The 16,521-nt window shown below is 41.2% G+C and overlaps 1 protein-coding gene across 1 annotated transcript in view; it reads right to left on the bottom strand.

Annotated features, from left to right (window-relative positions):
* LOC139447161 (thrombospondin-1-like) overlaps positions 1-5,619 on the bottom strand; it is an 86,494-nt gene extending 80,875 nt beyond the window's left edge. Inside the window, exon 1 of the mRNA XM_071228354.1 lies at positions 5,083-5,619. The gene's annotated coding sequence lies outside the window, so the exon portion shown is untranslated. The remainder of the gene's footprint in view (positions 1-5,082) is intronic.
* Between the last annotated feature and the right edge of the window lie 10,902 nt (positions 5,620-16,521).

Below are 16,521 nucleotides of genomic sequence, written 5' to 3'. Positions count from 1 at the left end.
AGCATACTGGTGGTGATGGTCACTTCTTAAAAGTTTCACACAGACAAAGCTAAAATGCTAAGGTGAAATGTCAGTTAAAATATGTTATCACGAACCCACCTCGACGAAAGCACGGTACACGAAAGCTTCGCACACTAACCTTAAGTGACATTCTGTGCTCGCAAATCATGCTTCCTGGGAATTATTTTTGCGGACTTCAAGCTTTTTCATCTTTGACTTTGAGGATTTATTGAGGAACTATTTGCCGACGGGTCTAAAACTGTGAGCGTCACCAAACAGCCATGTGTCCCCCAGGCACTTCTCAAACAGTCCCATGGTACGAGTTATGTGGTGCGAGGCACGTGTCTTGTGGTGCAATGGCGATAGGCAACGCTGTCAAACAGTTTCAAACTTGTGACAGCTTATCAGCATGTTGACATAACACCAGTGGCTATTGCAGATCGAATGTGATGCACGCAAGCTGACAGTCATGCACCAACCGCACGGGCAAACCGTGCTTGTCATACGAGGGGACAAAATGGATCGGGTGGTCAGGCTTGGTCACTTATAGTTGATTGCATGCCGTGAGACGTTGCCAACACTATCAATCACTGGATTGTCTGGTCCAACCTCGATTACTTACAGAAAGCTGTCGTGTACCTGGAATATTGTTGAATGCGGCGTCAAACAACAAAACAAAACAAAGACCTGACCTGATCTCAAAAAGACAAGACGATAATACACAAATATTCTGGTCAATGGTATATCCAGATGGGTGGGGGACCCGTGAAGATTCCGGGGTAGAATACGTTCTTCAGCAACCCATGCTTGCCATAAAAGGCGACTATATGCTTGTCGTAAAAGGCGACTAACGGGATCGGGTGGTCAGGCTCGCTGACTTGGTTAATGCATGTCATCGATCGCAATTGCGTGAATCGATGCTCATGATATTAATCACTGGATTGTCTGGTCCAGACTCGATTATTTACAGACCGCCGTCATATAGCTGGAATAGTGCTGTGTGCGGCGTTAAACAACAAACAAACAAAAACAGATGGATGGGGACGTAACCGGGTTCGAGCCCCCTTTTGAATCAAATGAAAAAGAACAAAAATATAATATATACGTAACAAAGGCTGAAAATATTAACCCTCCCAACCTATTTAAGAATTCAAAATTTACACGTTTCCTGTAAACCTTCCCTGATCCGCTACAGATGTTCTTTCAAAGACTCCCCCGGAACTGATTATTGATTTGCAATGTGTAATCGGATATTAATAATATACTGCAGCTGAATCCGACAGTGTTCATACAATATTCATATGGAAAATGAGGTCTCAGCAAATAGTGTTAATAATATAAGTGTACTTTTTCAATGGGCTACTAAACAAAAACGCTATAAGCTTTCAATGTAGAATTATAATTAACGCCTTCGCATGACTTGATACGATACGACTGATTTCATACGGTGATAATTTGGTTTTTGTTGATGCTGAATACGATAAGTGAGTGAGTGAGTTCAGAAATTCAGAACAGCTTTGAACAGTATTTCAATTACATCACGGCGTGTCAGCTTGATTTTGAAAAAAATTGAGTGTGCGTTTCTTGCTTAAAGCCGCAATAATATACCGGCTACCTGATAAAAAAAGAGTCCGTCTAGACAATCCAGTGATCGATATTATGGGGCAACGATCCACGCCATCGACCGGGTGTGTGTGTGTGTGTGTGTGTGTGTGTGTGTGAAAATATTGGAGAAAGCTGGGGGGGGGGGGGGGGGGGGGGGGGGAGGAGGAGACAATAGTTAGTAAGTCCAACATCTTCCATTTCCCGTAAGACGTTTGTCTTTGGAATAATGAACAAGCAACCATAACGTCACCTTAGTTTCCCACCCAGGCGTTCATAATTGGACATCATATTGCGCTAGGTTTTGTCAGTATGAAACGCGCTACACAAAGCTTAGACTACGTGTCAGACTTGCCATTACATGATAAAAGTCCATTTATAATGCGCCGAAATCCAACCGCATGATTGCAAATGCTACTTTATCCTAATCCCGATGAACGGATCAGTGTACAGTTGATTCTGAGTCTCATCTCCCTTGGGAGTATACGACCCACGCTAGACGGTTAACAGTCGTTCTACCGGGTACCCATTCTGCCTAACACGGTCATCAATCCAACTACTCTCCGCCACCAACGTCGCCTAACTTGACCCGATTTGTGTACTGCGCGCTGTGCATGAGACCACGTGCCTTTATAACACGAAACCGGGGCGGTCGGTAGCCTAGTGGTTAAAGCGTTCACTCGTCACGCCGAAGACCCGGGTTCTATTCCCGACATGGGTACAATGTGTGAAGCCCATTTCTGGTGTCCCCAGCCTCGATATTGCTAAAAGCGGCGTAAAACCATACTCACTCACTATAACACGAAACCAACATGCTCAAAAAGCACGTATCAGCGAAAAACAAACGGCTTCGTCCAGCGCAACTGTAGACGGCCTTGGAATGTACAGAAATCCATGGTCAGTATATCTTTAATACATAAGACTTAGAAAACAATTGCAATTTGGAACCTATGTTTTCTTCTTTTACAAATGCCCTTCCTACATAAACAATTTAACAAAACTGCGCAAATCTAAGCATCTATTGCATATTTAACCAACATTGGAATAACAGGTCCTAGGGTGGCAAGGTTATCTGGGGTCGTATCTAAGCAATCAATAGATATCATTCCCTCATTCTCCCGTGTGTGCCATGCTGTTTAATTGCTATACAGTCGGCAGAGTGTCAACATGCCGGTCCCGGGAGATGTCTGTTCTCCGCATCATGATTCTGTCGTTAATTCACTTAGACTCATTAATACAGTTGTAAGTTGTAAATGAAATAGGGCTCGAATTTATTACTCTTCACTTCTCTAAACTTTAATGAAAGCATGCCAGCAACATAATTGTAGGAATCGCATTCCATTGGACCCAGCCGTGGTTAATGTCCTTTTAACCTTTGTTTGTTTGTTTGTTTGTTGGTTAACGCCGCACTCAGCAATATTCCAGCTATATGACGACGGTCTGTAAATAATCGAGTCTGGACCAGACAATCCAGTGATTGACATCATGAGCATCAATCAAATTAATTGGATACCATGACATGCATCAGCGTCCCTGATCACCCGATCTAAGCAAAAAAACAAAACATAATGTATTTGTACAAGATAAGTAAAATTTACAATGCAACACATTACCTAATTTTACACACACACACAGACACACACACACACACACACACACACAGACACAGACACACACACACACTTACACCATGCACGTCGCTATATAAGTGCAATAATCTTTATCGTGACGTTGAGCCCCATTTTACGTCAACTGTAACTACAGTTTATCTGATGTTGTTTTCTAACGCCAGACACAATATTCCAGCTGTATGACGGCGGTCTGTACATGATCGAGTCTGGACCAGACAATCCAGTGACTGACATCATGAGCATCGATCTACGCAATTGGGATACGATGACATGCATCAACCAAGTCAGCGAGCCTGACCACACGATCCCGTTAGTCGCCTCTTACGACAAGCATAGTCGCCTTTCACGGCAAGCATGATTTGCTGAAGACCTATTCTACCCCGAGTCTTCACGGGTGTCTTTTAACCTTTATAAAAACAAAAACAAAAACTAATCCATTAATCCAGCCCAAAATTCATAAGGATTAATGATCAATGTGACTAATGAAACGTGCTTATGCGTTTTCCGTTATAGATTATGTGCACAAGACTTAAACACGATAATCAATCTACCCCTGCTATTTGTGAGGGTATGAATAATTACCTCATTTATATCACATCTGTGTGGAGAATGGTATTTCCAAAGCCGTGAAAATTGAATACTTTATGACCCACCTTTTTGTAAATGATTCTGTTTTCACGAAAATCTGTCTAAATTCTCATTGTCTTGACTCATGTCAATTCAAGTCAGTTAAGATAAATTACAACATCAAATAAAAGTGAACTTGGCGCACGGAATTAATCATGTTACTTGTTTCTCACGCAAGGCTCGGATTCCAGGAGACGGAACTCACAACAATGCCAATTATATTTCCATCCGTTCGTTACACAATGAAAGAGCCACAACAATCTTGTCAGCGCAAAGCTACACCATTGCTAATGTCGAGAGATGCCCGACTTGGAACTAGCAGGCTTGGAATCAAAGCTATTATAGATCGTGTATAGCCGTCAAGTCACGCGAACGTTGTGAGATTTCTGCCTTTGCAATCTGTCATTCTTGAGCGTTCTTGCAATGTGCCAACCGAGTGGTTTTAGACAGGCATTTATTTGAACGAATGCAGTAATCAACGACAACAAATTTGTAGAAATACCGATTATGGCATGCGTTATTTTCCTGAAATCGCTCAGAATTTGCAACCGCGAGAATAACTTGTGCCAATCATATTCAAAATTCCTTAAATTCCATCAAAGCAATTCCGGATTAACGCGCCGCTCCAACACCACAAACGCATGTGCGATATATCAAGATACGGTTTATTTATAACCTTGACGTCATGTCAACACTGGCGGTCGATACCGTTTCGTATGAAATCATGGCGTGAAAATGAAAACATAAACATCGTGGAGCACGTGCAACCCGTGACGCATCGATTTCACTCGTGATGTACAATGTACAGCTGGCTACTAAACAACCCCTATTTTTTACAACATGCATTTCTGTCGTTGGCACAGCTGTCCAAATTAACTTAGTTACATTTATGTGAACATAAATACAAAGTTAATAAGCTAATCCATAATTCTAACCAGACTTCCCATTGTGGTTCTGCCAATTAAGATGACCGGTTTTCTTCATATGTAAAATATACGTACCGCCAAATCAATACATAGACAAGCTGTTGGGGTGTAGAATGCAGGTTTGACTAGCCCAAACGAAGAGAGGAGCGGGTTTGTTTTGACCTGAAGAGCATTGCTTGCGATGCTATTTTTATCCTGTTTCATGAATGAGCGGGACTCGTGGTTTAAAGGGAAAACGAGGAAAGCTTTGAGGGGGTCTTCAGTAGGATCACATAACACCAAATAGTTGAACTTACCTTTGTGATGTCGACGCCGATTGGTATTAAATCCAGTGGAATCTGTAAAGTTGGTGTCTTGGAGCGATTGCCAGTTTATAATTCTACGTAATTAGGTCACAAAGAAAACTTCTGGTTAAAATACTCAATTCATCAACGCATTCATTTGCCATGCAGTTGATGACGGGTTAAATTTAGCAAAGGTACCGGCTCACCAGTAAAGGAGCTCCTCAATACAAGACAACGTCTGTGTTACATCCTTCAAAGAAAGGCTAGAGATGATAGGATGAAGGATGCGCGTCCCTAAAACACAGCATCATCAACAAGCAACAGGTTATGCCACCGTGTCAATAGTCGAGTGTCCTCATTCGTGATGTCGGCCTGACTCGGCGGTTACAATCAGAACGACAATCCTCAGCTACGATTTACCTCGGCTATACAAAGACGATATTCACTGACTGCCTTCGATCGCGTGCCATGAACGCTGTTGCATTTCACCTTCCAACAAATAGCGTCTGTTTGCGTCGCCCTCGCCACTCGAGTAAACGACACATTGCATTGGGCTCTGTGTTCGGAATCACAGGCGTATCGAGTTCGGCTGCGTTCGAGAGCGCTGTTTCCATGTCGCCGGTTTTGATTCATAGTTCTCGCGTTTTTTCCTCAACACTGAACACAATTTGGGGCTATCTTCAAGTATTCTTTGATCGTTAGTATGACAAGTGATTTGTAAAGTAAAAAAACAGTCCTGTCTCAATCATTTATTTGATTGTGATCTTTCTGTAGGCGGTGTTTAAGAGTCGCCTTGCTGGCATTCAAGTTGGAACGATTCGCCAAGTTCTGCTCTGTGCGATACAGTACATGAGCTGTTCTGTTTCAATGCATATTTGTTTCTTCGTTAAATTCGTTTTAATATGTGTTACCATTAATTCCTCATTCGTGATATTTTGGTTTCATATCGAGTCAAACATCCATTTAGTGTGTTGTTTTCATGACCTGTTAAACGCAAGTCATACGCCCAAATACCAGGCAAAAACTTGCAATTACATATGGAAAAATGAACTCGTGCATCATTATCGGGCCGAATCTAGGATAAACGGATCCTGACAGCGAAGGGAGGCAACTCTGCACAGCGATTTAAGGCACTCAGACAAATAGTCCACATAATCTTTTTTGGTTTTGGAGTACACAATCAACTCGAAGTTTGTTGTTAAACGCAGCACTCAGCAATATTCTAGCTCTATGACAGCGGTCTGTAAATAATCGAGTCTGGTCCAGACAATCCAGTAACTGACATCATGAGCATCGATTTACGCAATTGGGATACAATGACGTGTATTAACCAAATCAGAGAGACTGACCACCCGATCCCGTTAGTATATATCAGCACAATATTCTTTCAAAACAATCATGGGGCCGTGGGATAGGCTACTGATTAAAGCGTTCGCTCGTCTCGCCGAAGACACGGATTCGCCTGGGATTTCATCTAAAAATATAAAGTTTCCCCGACAATTCTTTTAAAATAATATAATAATGTTTCAGGCTGTAGGATAAAAAAGAAATTGCCTGCCACAATAATTACATTGTTAGAATGTGTTTTCCCTTTAAAAAATCAGGCTCGATATGATAAAACAAAAAACTGGCGTTGTAGCTGCAGCTGTAGCTGGAGAAATGTCTAATGTCGATACAAAATCAAAAACACCCGTCACATACATCAACCAAGTCAGCGAGCCTGACCCCCAAATCCAAGTCAGGGAGCCTGACCCCCCAATCCAGTTAGTCGCCTCTTGCGACAAGCATAGTCGCCTTTTGCGACAAGACTGGGTTTTTGAAGACCTATTCTATTGGGATCGATGACATGCATCAACCAAGTCAGCGAGCCTCACCCCCCAATCCAGTTAGTCGTCTCTTACGACAAGCATAGTCGCCTTTACAGCAAGAGTGGGTTTTTGAAGACCTATTCTACCCCGGATCTTCGCGGGTCTTTTACTGAAGGTCAATGCCCTCAGTTGTGCGCGGGGTATCGGCCCGAGGCCTCATATACATCTTGTTTTAATTCATATATGACCTTAACATACGAAACCCACTCAAAATATCATACATAGCTACGATTAACCGCCGACATTTGTGAATTTTTACATCTCTACAGCGGTTGCTACAGCTAGCACAGTCTGGGTTTATGGAAAGCAGGACGGTGAATAATGTTCTTGCTTACCGTCGTCTGAAACATTCGCCCAAACTCAATCTCGTTGTAAGGGAATTAACTCCGCACAGCGAAGACTGGCGCTACAGCTGCTTAGTAGGTTGTTGTAAACCCGTTTGTCGATATTCCTCGCCCTGAAGAAACTCTAGCGCAGGTTATGGTGGAGACCGTGAAGGGGGCCGCCTCCTGCTGATTTACTATCGGCGGAATAATCACTCGCTTTCATCATAAAACACAATTCCCCGGTAAGGTGACGAGTATTGAATCGGCGAACATAGTGTTTGCATCACGATCGGTAAGCGAGACATGCGGTTCGGGAGTCGACAGCGTTTAGACGTAAGCCGTGACATTTTGTCATTAGACCGGGATCTAAAGAAGCCATTTGCAGATTACACGGACATCAAAGTGTTTAATGGCCAATGAACTGCCCCGAGAAAACGGGGATTTATTTGACATAAAGAACTACTTGGCACTTTTTGATTGACATATTCGACTCCCCGGAATCTGGTTTTGGCAATTTGTAGATATGGAGAGGCATTGCTACGTATTAATGATACTGTTTGATGGTGAATTTGTTCACTTATTGCGTCTTATGTTTCTGGGTCGATCATTCGCGTCTAACAGCCTTTCATTTTGTAATCGAAATGTACCAGGCTAGTTTACTGTGGTAATGGTTGGGGAAGATTACCCAATTTGAGTGGATTAATGGGGGCCGTTACTTAGTCGGACTGACAGGAGTGCTTATAAAATGGTAATAGATTCTCCCCACAAGGAACCTGTTTTCTGCGTCCGGGAGTAATGACTCTGTATGTCAAACTCTTGACACACACGATGAACGTGGGAGTGGTTCTTTGCGAGAACATTTGAAGATCGCCAAACCTCCCTTTGCTGCAAACATTGAGTGGTTTGGGCATACATACCCAAAACAAATATGTCCAAAGAAGCAAGTCTATAAAATTTGGCAAGTCTAGATTTTTCTGAAAATGAAGAGAATCTCTGGGCTCCTTTTTATTATATTTCATAACTACAATTTAACAACTTTTATCTGTTAAATATGTTCATTGCTGATACTTGATGGTTGTCTATGGGTTTAGTTAACACGGAGTCATCAGCTTTCAGAAAGTCTTTCAGAACTTTGTATGGTAGACATGTGGAGGACATTTCCAAAGTTGATGGACCGCCTCCGTGGTCTAGTGGTAGAGCGTCCACCCGTAGAGCGAAGGGTCAGGTCTTCGATCCCTGGCCGCGTCATACAAAGGACGTTAACAGATGTTATTTGTTGTCACGCTCTCTGGCGCTCAGCATTAAGGGGTTAAACAAGGACTGGTCGGCTCGGAGTCGGTATACTCTGTCTCAAGTGGCTTTTTCATTTTAACCTGCGGCATGGTATTTCATTGGGCTAGCACTGTAGAACCGGCATTAGTCCAGACTAGTACAAGCAGACACGCATGCACTCACACACACTAGCTATATGAAGGCGGTCTGTAAATAATCGAGTCTGGACGGTACAATCCAGTGACTGATATCAGGAGCATCGATATCGATCCATGTGGATTGGGTTTTCCAAACTCCCCAGGGCGGTCATGCATGATATTTGTTGGAGAGTTTTGGTCAACAATGACAGGGAGACAGTTTTCCGAGAAGGCTATGGGTGCATTTTTATCTTACTAAACTATTGTTCATAAGATGTGATATTTGGTCCTCTTGCTCTTAAACGTCTCGACATGGGGGTGGGGGTGCATATCGATATTGGCACGGGGAACCTTAATTATTTCAAAATGGGCTCAAATACCCGCTTGATTGTCGAATGATTATTTTTTCAGAATAATATTGGACATTTGTAACAAATTCATCCTCGTGTCTTTTTTAGTGAAATATATCACCACTTGTCGTTAACAGAAGACAAACTAATGCTTTTGCTACTTTAATTTTCTGTCATATTCTTTCTCTTCACGGGCAGAATATAAATCGTTTGTCACAGCTCCTTTTTAAAATCCCATTGGTGGTCGAAAATAAATTGAATAAAAAAAATTAAGGGTGTCTTTTTTCTTAAAGTGATCACTTAAAGTATTATTGGTCGAGTGAAATTAAGAAAAAAGATGACTGAAAGACAACATGAAAGCGTTATTGTCCTTCCATCGACCTACGCTGAAGTTTGTTCATTACGAAAATTGCTTTAGAGACTTGGAGGGTAGCAACAAAGCTCCACCAAAATTAATTTGTATTCAAGCACTTGTGAATGTTTGCTTGTCGGGACCATAAAAGTAATACTTTGAAAAGGCTCCAATAGCGAGTCAGGACGTAAAATCAGTATCATCTATTGTCAGTAATATTAGACCCGTGAAGATCTGGGGTAGAATAGGTCTTCAGCAACCATTGCTTGCAGTAAAAGCCGACTGTGCTTGTCGAAAAATGCCACTAACGGGATCGGGTGGTCAGGCTCGCCGACTTGGTTGATGCATGTCGTCGTATCCAAATTGCGTGGATCGATGCTCATGATGTCACTGGATTGTATGGTCCCGACTCGATCATGTACAGACCGCCGTCATACAGCTGGAATATTGTGTCTGGCGTTAGAAAACAACAGAGATAAACAGTAGTTACAGTTGAGGTAAAATGGGGCTCAACGTCACGATCAAGATTATTGCACTTATATAGCGACGTGCATGGTGTAAGTGTGTGTGTGTGTGTGTGTGTGTAAAATTAGGTAATGTGTTGCATTGTAAATTTTACTTATCTTGTACAAATACATTATGTTTTGTTTTTTTGCTTAGATGAGTTTGCGACTAAGGGGATCGGGTGATCAGGGACGCTGATGCATGTCATGGTATCCAATTACTTTGATTGATGCTCATGATGTCAATCACTGGATTGTCTGGTCCAGACTCGATTATTTACAGACCGCCGTCATATAGCTGCAATATTGCTGAGTGCGGCGTTAAACAACAAACAAACCGCAGACCATAATCCTTCATTTGTTTCCAAAATGCAAAATACGTACCACTGCAAGTAGGCCAAAAGGTTTGAAAAAATATAGTTTTTTTTAATAAAATCATCACATTTGGCGTATAAAGAATGATTTAAAAACAGTCCAAAACAGGGTAGTGACACAACTACACTGATTCAAAACGTTGGCCGCCAAATCATTATATATTTTTAAGAAAGTAATTTTCAAAATGGCAGGATTGTTGTTTTTATGTTCTTGCTCTGCTGACCAATACATTAAAATTTAATTCAAACTCGTCAGCAACCATGGCAACGTCTTCCGTGAAAGCTCGCCCTATTTGTGTTTCTATATTTCTCAGCACCATACTCGTAGGTTTCAACAAGTTATAAACGTCAAGGACGTGCATCGTTTCGACCCTCAATTCCTCACACATCAAGCTGCCACGCCGTTATTTGAGTGAAATGCTGTTGAAAAAGGCGTTAAACCAAACTCGCTGTTCTGTTAAAAACCGGACAATCATGAAATTCACTGATGATATAAAAACGTGGATTTTCAACCTGACAAAACCAAACATTATCGATCGCACAAAAGAAAATCGTTCACATAACATGTTTTCAATTACCTACAAAATAATAAGGAACATGTTTATTTTCGCCTAAATAATCGAATGTTTGAAGTCAGGACTCAGTGTTTCAACTTACCGTGCTCCTATAAACGTTTCATGGCCCCGCTTCTCACACCACATCTTTATATTTCCACGAGGTGTAAATTAAGCCTGCAAACAATACCGCAGAACCCTGGAGAGGGGAACAGTTCTTTCTCCGCGCCAATAATCGTCAAATTGAATGGAAAACAAATTAATGTGCCACTGGTATGGAACTCGGGGAGTATTTTATATCCGAAGATTTCATTTACTCTCCAGACGAATGCCCATGGGGGAGATTGTACTTAATTCTTGAATACGATATAGGGTAGTTCTTTCTAGCAAATAGTCTGATTTTCATAATTACAACACCTTGACGGTGATTACTTACATCTGATCATGGACGTTCAGAATATTAAGTAGATTATGTGTCTTCACCTCGTAACAAATCAAGAGAATTGTCACAAAGTAATTGTCTCGTAAATCTGCGTTTCAACTGAAGTTTGACTCAGCATTGTTTGCTACACGTGGTCGGACGCAGACTTGTACAGATTGACTTTTAATATCTTCTTTAGAAACAAAACCACTTTCACTGGATATCTTAATCTTGTTACACAACAAGCGCAGAGATACCTAGCCACTCTAAATGGTTTGGTCGTTGAAAATATAAAATGCCAGCTTTGTACCTAATGTAGTCCTGTACCATGGCTTAGGAATATATTCATTTTATTTAAAAAATCTAGATATGTATACAAAAGTAAGTTTAGCCAGCTCTAGCTAGCTCTATCCAAAATCAGCAATTTAATGTTAGAGTCAAGAAGGGTATTGTGTGATATTAGATTTCATCGAATGAATGTTTGTCTATACATAATGTCAAGAAAATGTATACAATGAGTTGCAAGAATGTACGGAAGCCTTTTAGGGCCATTTGCTTTATTCCGCTACAAAGTTGAAATTTCAAGATACTAAGTTGAAATTTCAAGATATTATCTTGAAATATCAAGAAACTATCTTGAAAGTTCAACTTATTATCTTGAAATTTCAAGATAGTATCGAAAAAAATTAAAAAAACAAATGGCCCTAAAACGCTTCCGTAGGATCTTGATTTTTCAAGATTTTTCATTTATTCACGTATTTTTACATCTTAGGATGTTAACTTATTATCTTGAAATTTCAAGATAGTATCTTGAAATTTCAACTTCTGTATCTTGAAATTTCAACTTCTGTATCTTGAAATTTCAACTTAGTATCTAGAAATTTCAAGATAGTATCGAAAAAAATGGCCCTAAAAGGTTTCCGTAAGAATGTGTATAAGAAATATGTAATCTCTCCAGTAGTAAATGTTACTCTTACTTCTGTAAGGAAATTGTGTGAAGTTGCAGGTTCTACCGGTAGAGCAGGACATGCCTACCCTTTTCGCGAACACCTGGTGTCATCAATGATTTTCAGTGAACCATGTATACAATTTCCACCGCTATTTTAACTTTTACCCCTAATGGAATTAGTTTGTGTAATTGAGACTGGTTACTCTCTGGCGTTGACGTTTTAAATTTCAGCCGGGCACCTGACGGTTCCATCTACCCGAAGCAAGGGAATTAACTGATAATAAAAGTCCAGTTTCCACTCTTGCCAAGCTAGGCTGAAATTATGGAGTTATATTTTGGCTGGACTAATGAGCCTATGCATAGTCCAATCAAAATCACGTTACGAAATCAACATCCGGTTCGTAAACTGCAGTGCAGAATTCGGTCGATTGCAGGATTTGTAAAGCATTTGTGAGGTCAACTAAGCATCAACAGATAACTTCCAAATCTTTTCATGTTTTTAATGAAGGTGCTCACCTGATTTGATGCACTTCGCGAAGTAAGGCCCGTTTTTTTACAATACAGATCTTGATTATCGATCAGATCTTCTTCACTGGGCGCCGGTATTTTATTTGAAGCAAATGCAAGTGATATGAGAGATGGAATCTGATTGGTCAATAGGAGGGACATTGAAGGGACATAACTCATAATAGCAATGGTGGCGCTACGATCGAACCCCGAAAACCCAGCCTAGTTCGGCTAGGGTTCCACTGGACGTTTCCAGTCAGTTAACTCCCTTGCCTCTGGAAATGCTAACGGTACATGTGATGGGACGCTAGTTGTGATAAAGTAAACAAAATCAACAAAATAAAATGGGGTTTTTAAATGTGTTTTTTAACAGGAGTCGGACTTGACGATGTATCTTGTGCCATGACAGAAAATATTCCTCTGTATGATTAGTGCAATCATTCAGTGCTTGGAGTTATACAAGCAGATATACAAAGACTTTGTATCATGGCGAGTTTGGCCAGTGAAATTCATGCTGGCATTATAAGTGATCGTGAGTTGGAAAAAATATTTTCAGGCAATTCCAGGAATCACTTGAAGATCTAGGCAAGTATGTTTCACTGTCTGTTGTAGATTTACGTTCATGTAGATTGTGTTTAACACCGCCTTGAACATTGTTTCAGTTATATAACGGCGTGTCAGCTTAATGTGGGAAGAAACGAGCACGGGTATCGTACTAACTGAACACAAATCTATATCAGAGCATATCAGGCATCCTTGACCTCATCACAGGATCATGGTGCGCCAAAGAACCGTAACTCTACATGGCGAATTTCGTCGCCTTAGACGTCTTTATATGATCTTCGTCAACCATTGTAGTTCGTGCATTCATGAACCCATGGGTTTTGATCTAAAATTTGCCTTGGTGCTCGACTTTTTTCAGCCTAGTACCGTTTTGATAACGTTTGTAATTTGGGGGTCAAATCCAATGTTGAAGTTTCTTTCTTTTGCCCGACATGTATTCCACGTCAGGGGCATTGGCACGGTTCTTATTCATAAGAACATTAACAGACAACAAAGTGATTTAACATCATGACTTCAATCAAGTTTGAATTTTAGCTCTTCTTTTAGGGGATGTGTAGCTCCATCACCTTTCGTCACATAAATGTCTATCTATGAACCAAGAAGTATAACTGTTTTATCGATTTCCTCATACAGATTATTATCACAAAAAATAAATTTAAAGAATTCCACCCAAATCTCCATCTCTTGTTTAGAATCATGACTGTGTGATGCTCTGTGATGTAGCTGATGGAGTTTCAAGTGAATCCCAACAGACCACACTATGATGGAATACAAATATTTATTATTCTGAGTAGAAAATGTGTATGGCGTTTGGACCGTGAGTTCCAATGTCGGCATAATGGAGAGTCAGACTCCATATAATGAATGGCCTCGTGGTGACCCGGATAGCCTCGTGATGATCTGAGTAGCCCCGTGATGACCTGAAGAACCTCGTTGTGATCTGAATAGCATACTGATGATCTGAATGGGGGGTGCTCAATGTAAACAAGGTCTTCTTCCCATAAATTGATGTCATTCGGCAAATCTCGTCTCTTTCCGTATGATGACTTATTTGTGATTGAAGAGTCTTTGATTTACTGTTATTTACAGAGCATCATCGTGTAGGGTTAGCGTTCCGCTGAACATGGCCATAATTCAAAGATGAAATGTTAGAAAGTTCGATATGACTCAAGCGTTCAAGTCTCTCAATTCTTAAACAAATATGAAATTCTTAAAATGTCGTCATTAACTACCATTTTCTGTTCTGTGAGAACCTCTTTCAGTGAATGAGTGAGTGAGTGAGCTTTTAACAGTATTCCAGTTATATCACGGCGTGTCAGCTTAATGTGGGAGGAAAACCCGAAGTGATGCAGATCTTAGACGTTTACCACTTCGATGAAACCTACGAGCACGGGTATGGTGCTGACAAACCTAGAAACATAATCGGGGCGAACCGGGAATCGAACCCACAATGACAGGTTTCTGGCGTGTGCAAGGGACGCAACTCACAGCGAATCGCGGCGCCTAAGACGACTGGTGATTGACATTATGAGCATCGATCTACGCAATGTGGATAGCGAGTCTGACCACGCTGTCCCGTTATTCGACTCCAACGACAGGCATGGGATGTTCAGTCCGAAGTGAGTACAAGGACTCCAGAAAACAACAATCACAGCCGTTTTTGCTTCTTGGTAATATGGTGCATGGGTGGCCTGATCGTTTAGGCCTCGCATTTCGCTGTGCAGAGTTGCGTCCCTTGGGTACGCTAGGAGCTTATGATCGTGGGTTTGCCCTGATTATGTTTCTGGGTTTGTTAGCAACACACCCGGGCTCGTGGGTTCCACCAAAGACCTGCATCACTTCGAACCTACCTCCAAAATTAAGCTGAAACTGTTCAAAACTCACTCACTTTTAATAATAAATCTTCAAATTCATTTTGGGTGAAAGCGTACCACATAGTTATTTGCATATTGGTATCTCAAGTAGTTAATCATTAAGATTATGTTTGTTGTTGAACGCTGCACTCAGCAATATTCCAGCTATATGACGGCGGTCTGTAAATAATCGATTCTGGACCAGACAATTCAGTGATTGATATCATGAGCATCGATCCACACAATCGGGGTACGATGACATCCATCAAGTCAGCGAGTCTAACCAGCCGTTAGTCGCCTCTTACGTCAAGCATAGTCGCCTTTTACGGCAAGGATGGGTTGCTGAGGACCTATTCTACCCCGGATCTTCACGGGTCAGTTAATCATTAACCTCGTCAGTATTTTTTTAAGTACTGAAATTACTGCATATTCACCTCTATCGTTATACATGTTTTGTTCTCCTATTCTAATCGGGACGTACAGATTACCCTGAATGAAATAATGACAGTAAAACTTTCAAGAAAATCTAGTTAGCCCCGAGTGCACTCTAACACTTTTTCATATAGAAATCAAAGTTTAAGACCACATGATTACTTTTTTCATGAAAACCGAAGCTATTAACAGATGAAAAAGCAAATGTCTCAACGTATTTTTTTAAATAGGGGATTCGACACAACAGAGCTTACAACGTTCCTATTCGATTTTCCTCAAATCCGCTGCTCAAATTCCGGATAGACGATAACTGATTGTCTTTTCCGAGGTCCGCGCTCTGCAGAGTCTGTTAGCTTAAACACCATCCATTGCTATGGCCGCTGGCAATGTTATTGTAGCTGGCTCAACACTGTCCGGGACAATCATCCTAATCAGAAAAATGACCACTCAAGCTGACCTGGATTCGTCTAAGTGACATTTCATGACATTCCAAAATAACGAGACACATTCATCATTTCTGCTCCTTGGGCAAGTGCCCGTCCAGAGAAAGGTGTATAGTGTGACACCGCATTGTTACACTAAGCGTGTTCAGATCACAGTACAATTTATAGTGACATGAACACACTTCCAAGATGCAAATTCTTCTTTTAAATTATTTTGTCCCACTGAAATTAGTCGTTTATTAATGTAGAGTTACGTATGCAGAAGTATGAATGTAGCAAGATGTTGGTGATAAGTACATGTTTTTGTCTGCATTTAGAGGTGAGGTGAAATGGGGTTTAACGTCGCGTCCAAGATTTTTGCACTTATATAGCGACGTGTGTGTGTTTGGGTGTGGCTGCTTGTACTAGTCCGGACTGATGCCGATTTATAGTGCCAGCACACTGAGATACCATGCCGCAGTTTAACATGGATACCCCACTCAGACACAGTATACTGACTCCGAGCCGACCAGTCCTTGTTTTAGCCCCTTAATGCCGAGCGCCAGA

Source organism: Haliotis cracherodii, unplaced genomic scaffold (genome assembly GCF_022045235.1).
Source record: "Haliotis cracherodii isolate W230 unplaced genomic scaffold, xgHalCrac1.p SCAF_7, whole genome shotgun sequence".
NCBI lineage: Eukaryota > Metazoa > Mollusca > Gastropoda > Lepetellida > Haliotidae > Haliotis > Haliotis cracherodii.
Note: the sequence above shows the minus strand (reverse complement) of the source record. Positions and strands in the feature narration are given on the sequence as shown.